Raw genomic sequence first — 6,000 nt, forward strand, 5'->3', positions numbered from 1 at the left:
GTCATTTTTTTCCCTACAAGAAACGGTAGAGAGAGAAAATACTTTTCATTTTTAATAACATTGTGGTGTGTGGCCGAACGGTCTTGGTGTGAACCCACGTCGTGTACGCCAAGAAGGTTGTTGTAGTGCTTGTGCTATCAATATAAGGAGCTGCCTACTCATGGAGAAGGTAGACTCAGTTTGGGCTTAATCCCGTGTACACCACATTGGTGGAGGAGACGGGTACATCTTCTTCTTTGGTTGTTAGTTATCCATAGGTTCTTGGGCTTACTTTCACTAGTCATGGCGTTCCCCGTCGACACAGGATAGTAGTGCAGTAGTGTTTCGAGAATCACTCATAGCCTCCCCCATGGCCTCCCCCATGGCCAGTATTAATACCCATGAGCCTCCCTCTGAGGAAGATGATGAAGAAGAAGAAGAAGAGGAGGAGGAGGAAAATGATTGAAGAAGAGGACGGTGGCGAGTTTTAGCTTTGTGCAACAAGCTCTTCTGCTCCAGGTCAGCTTCGTCTCCCCCCTCACCTTGAACTGCAACCCGCTACCATTGTTTGTTCCTCCCTTCCTCTCGCTTATGTCCCTGAATCCACCAGTAAAGCTCTCATCCCCTTCACTGGCTCATTCCTTGCCTTTCTCTCTCTTAGCAGCAAGCCCGCCATTGAAGCTTTTGCAGACACGTCTAAAGCTTCCACTGCGGATAGTCACTCCCAGTTGAAATCCTCCGCTTTGAAATCCTCAGTTGTTCATGTAGATCGGGAGCCTGAGAAAAAGGCCTAGAATAGAGAACACAAGAAGAGGTCCAAGAATTGGACTAGAGAAGAAACCCTAACCCTAATTAGCCTGCGCATAGAGCTTGCTCCCTGCTTTGCGAAAGCAGGGCGCAAGAGTGAACTGTGGTATGAGATTGCGAAGTCTATGCAGGAGGGCCCCTTTTGCCGTGATGCTCAGTAGTGCAGAGACAAGTGGGAGAAGCTCCTGGAAGGCTACAAGGAGCTGCAGGTATTCTGACTCCAACATCAGAACAGAAACGGCCTCCTTCCTTTATTGCTTTGGCCCAATTTTCTCTACATGCAAGATGTTTCGCACAGCTCACCTTGATTCATTTAATAAGTGGAGCCAAAAATCATTTTCCGCCTAAGCTAGAAGGATGGTCACATGCTGCAAATTTATAATGAAGCCCCCTACTTTGGATGATGGCATCCTGCAAGGTTACTTTGGATACTAGGATGTGCAAGATTGCATAATAACCCAAATAGGAGTTGCTGCGACTTGCTTGCATGGGTGCCTTTTTGGTCAATAATGTTAGGTCTTTAGGTTTTTTTTCCACTAGGAATTTTTCATTAGAACACCATCACACCAAGCCTCCATGGAGATGGATGTATCTCGCAAAAAATTTTGCACCCGGCCCACAATTTGCCCTTTCTCGTCTTGTCCATTTCATCGGGATAGCGACCTAATGTTTGCATGAGCGAGACGTATGAGTTCCATGCCTTGATGACGATCGGCATGATGTCGAGTTTAGTCCCCCAAGTTCAGTCTCTACCCCCTAAGCCGTTGTATGATCACTCCCCCCACATGAGGCATTGGAGTTGATCCCTCTTGTCGAGTCCATTCTCAACCCAAAGTTGTAAAAAGATGTCCATCTTTTTCTCCATAAGGGGGGAGGTGTGGTGTGTGGCCGAACGGCCTTGGTGTGAATCCATGTCATGTACGCCAAGAAGGTTGTTGTAGTGCTTGTGATATCAATGTAAGGAGCTGCCTACTCGTGGAGAAGGTAGACTCAGTTTGGGCTTAATCCCGTGTACACCACAACGTGAACAAGAAATTTTAAAAAACCCAAAATTGGGAGGAAAACTCTACCTTTTTAATGGGTTCACAGGATGTCACTATTCAGAGCCCCACATATAGTGTCGTTTTCAAATCTCTTAGGAATAAGTCCATTTCCCAAAAACATTCCCTCCCAATGCACCATTTTTCTCTTTTGGTCCAAATTTCAAATTTCCCCTTGCTCATTCTGTCCTTTCTCTACACCTTTTTTTGCACCATAGCCAACCCATCACTTTTCCCATATCCAAGCGTTGACCATGAATCCTGTTAAGAGAGGTGTGTATCATCTCCATGTTGAGTTGGAAGATGAATATTCTCCTCTTCAAAAAAGAAATAAGATTTTTTAAACTCCTCCTTATGCCATTGAATCAATGAGATTAGAGGGAAAGAAGCACATTGACCTATGGATGGATGGTAGATTGTAGCCCATAGATCCCATCACCAAATGCACCCCACTATTTTTCAACCGCTCCTCATTGGTGAGATTTGTAGGAGATAGTATAGAATGGCTATTAGGGTATACATAAAAACTTGCTGCAGAGAGGGACATTTGTAAGTTAGAGAACCATTTGCTACCACAATTTAAGGATTCTCTTAATCATCAGCTTCAAGAAAGCAAGGAGAATGTAAAGAACCTACAATCATCACTGAACGTAGTCAACAATGATTACAAAAAGAGGACAGAAGAAAGAGGATAGAGCTTGGGCTTACAATCAAAAGAAAGAGGAGAGAGCTTGCACTTACAGTCAAAAGAAAGAGGACAGAGCTTGGGCTTAGACGAAGAAAAAAGAAGTTAAAGAATATTAAGAATCTCAAGCGAGGAGGTGGAGGCTGTAGTAAAAGAATCAAAGCAGCGAGGTAAAACTGATTTATTTTTCAAATTGGTATCTTTGTCTTACAAGTTGGTATCTTTGGGTGCTATAGTCTTTGTTTGTGTTTATCTCAGGTCCTTAGTTCAGCTAGACTATTCGCAAGAAAACACATGAGGTGCATTAATATGATTTTGTGAAGTGATTCCATCTGTTGTTGGCTAGCAACTTATTGGATGTAAGAAGATTTAAGAAGGCTAGGAAGAAATGCATAAATAGATTTTTGCATAGTTCTACCTTGGACAAGGATGAAGTTCAAGGCACTATGGAGAGAGTTGAAATCAGGAGGGAAGGTTATTGAAAGTTGTTCAAAATCATGAATAAAAACATGAAGCGGTCAAGAGTGAAGGGCTCCTTGCTACCAAAGCCATCAATTGCTCAACAAGCAAGGCTCAAAATTAATTCTAGGGTCATGGAGATGCTTGGAGAGCCTTTCCACATCAATGATATATATCTCGGTAAGAAGAAAGACCAAGTTTAACTCTTTCAAAAACACATTCTTTGATTTGAGAACTTTATAGAGAGCGTAATAGAATTCCGCGATCTCCAACATATTGAGGTGAATGGGCAAGCCATTTTTGAGATCAAATTAGGTAAAAGTGCAATTATGAAGGATAGAAAACTTGAGAGAGTATCGATAACCCTCATGACTAGAGCTCTTGATACCACAGAGGGGAGGAAAACATAAAAATTCTAGTGTGCAATCAAAGAAGAAAATTTTTTATGGCTGGGTGCTTTTGAGGTTGACAGTGAGGATTCTAATGTATTAAATTGGGTGTTCCACCACACTAGTATCCTTGTAATAATTAAAGCCCAACATGCTGGGCAAGAGTAAATAATGGTGGACTTTGGTAGGCACAAGGTAGAATGGCACATAGGGAGAGACCTAAAAACACTAAAGTATATGTATAATGTGTCAAAGGATGCCAATGCCAAAAGGCATTGTATCTATTGTATAGGTGCAACAAAGGAGCTGAATCCTGCTAATTGGAACAAAGGTACACTCTAAAGATCCAAACTTTCAAGATATTTTAGACATTCCCCTTTCAAATGTCCACATATGCACATTGCACTGTGTAGAATCATTGAGAAGATTGTGCACCTTTACATAGGGTTTGCATGGAAACTACAACCTTTATCATCCACCAGAGAAACTACCATAAAATTTATTGAAAGGTTATTGTCTAATATTAGACTTCATGGGAGTAATGTGGTGATTGAATCAGACCCCAAGAGGTCATCTAGTGGAACTAATTTTCTTAGTAAAGCTTCTACTGGTGGGGTGAAGGCCAAGAACTTCGTAGGATTTCATGGAAAATTGGGCAGGGGTTCATCTAAAGTCTAATACAACCAATGGAAGACTCTACACAATGTTGTAAAGGACCATGAAGTTGATGGCAAAGCAAGAAACAAGAAGGCAGAAGTGTGGGAAGATTTGGATACAGTCTTCTCTTACTGTGATAAAAGTCATTAGGGAAATAATGACCTCTCTAACTTCAAGAAAAATTGGACAAATTCAAGAAATCTATGACAAGTGCTTGGAGATCAAAGCACTTCACACACTACATGGTAATTATTATGAATTTCGATTCTGCTAATTTATTTTGATACTTGCATAAGTAGCTAAAGAAATTCTCTTATTCATGCAACATATTATCTATAATCACGCTCCCTGGTTTGTAAAGAAATATGGAAGCTTTTCAATATGGTCTACTCGAGGTATGGAGAAGTCCCACTAGCAAATTTTTCAAACACACTAGACATGGTTGAGGAGATCAAAAAGTTAATAGCTTGCTTGAAGTATTCCAGTGGTTTTATAGACAAGTGTGCCATAGAACCAGATCATAAGAAGCCAAAAATATTTTAGACAATTCTGATATTGCTATAGCTATATAGAGGAGTATACAAAAATGGAAAGATGCATATAGTAGATCATCTACAAGTGAAAGGTTTTTACAATGACTTTCCACTAGAAAGAGGCAATGCAGCAAATGAGAAGGATCAGTTGTGACTGCTTGAGCCAACATCAAGTTTTTCATCTTTCCCCTCCACTTCGAGTACTCCTACTTCTTGTAACCCTGCAGTTGCTTGCCTATGTCACTAGAAGAGGTAAGGAAATAACTAGCCATAGTGCCATAGTATGCACTTCTTGAGTCCATCAATCCTGGAGCAAGTCCAAAAAATCTAATGACTTCTTGCGTTTGAGGAAGTATGATTTTGTCCACTCTGAGTTGTATTGGATGTGAATCTACCACCCTTGGCAGAGCCCGTACTGCAAGTATGGGGAGAGTGGATGATTGGGAAAGCTTCCCATGTTAGATAGCTATTGTCTCCTAATTGAGCTTCCCATTGTAATATCCCTAACTCTGATCCCTCTTTAGGTTCAAAGGGCCAGATCCCTTTCCTCTCCCTAGAAACTTGTCAGCTTCCAAAATATCAATCTGTGTTTAAGAAAAACCTCAAATTAGTTGAAAGAAACAAAGTCTCACTGGCCTAAACTATGTGCTTGCAAAAAAATTATATTTTACCTTCCCATCATCTTCAAAAAGGTTCTCTTTCTAGAGGTCAAATGGAAAAGCTTGGTTTTTTCTCTTTGCTCTCTCTTTTCCCATATGCTCAATCTTTAATCTTTTTTTAATTTGTTGGAACTCTTCCTCTATTGGAAGCCCTTGCTCTTCATACCTTTGAACAACATTTAGAACATGCTCTCCAGTATGGGACTAATCAATGAGCTTTTCAAATTCTTTATCAAGTAATGACAATTGACAGGGTGTGTTGTAGTCCACAAAGCCTTTGTCATGCTCTATCCACTCTGCCAAAATAGCAAGGCAATAGTCCTCTCTAAGATCAAAGAGATATTTAATATTGTATATCATGTAGCAACAGATACTCCTTAGTGTTTATCTTGTAGGTAGGCGTGGTTGTTGTGACACATGTTAGCAGCAAGCTAACGTGGCACCATTTTTCAGAGTTCTCCTTGTAAAACAATTATTATTTTGATAAATCGGAAATTTGTAACTCCTATTTTTTTGGTAAACATTGTAATTAGTGAGCCGGAGCTACAAGATTCCAGATTGTATCAGCCAGTCAATTCCCAGCATTGGTAGAACTCTAGATTATTAGTTTTGACCATTCAAAAACCTTGGCTAAGGTATAAAAGCCAATTTTTGTAAGTTTTCTATAAGTTTTTGGATAAGAAATACATAGCGTGAGCTAACGGTGCTCACTTCTCGCGCTTCCTACTCCCTCTCCGGTTGTCACATTGTGATTGCGTTTGTTGCATTGCAACCGCATGCAAGAGCTCTACG

This window comes from Adiantum capillus-veneris, chromosome 1, assembly GCF_014529385.1.
Source record: "Adiantum capillus-veneris isolate H3 chromosome 1, ASM1452938v2, whole genome shotgun sequence".
NCBI classification, from domain to species: domain Eukaryota; kingdom Viridiplantae; phylum Streptophyta; class Polypodiopsida; order Polypodiales; family Pteridaceae; genus Adiantum; species Adiantum capillus-veneris.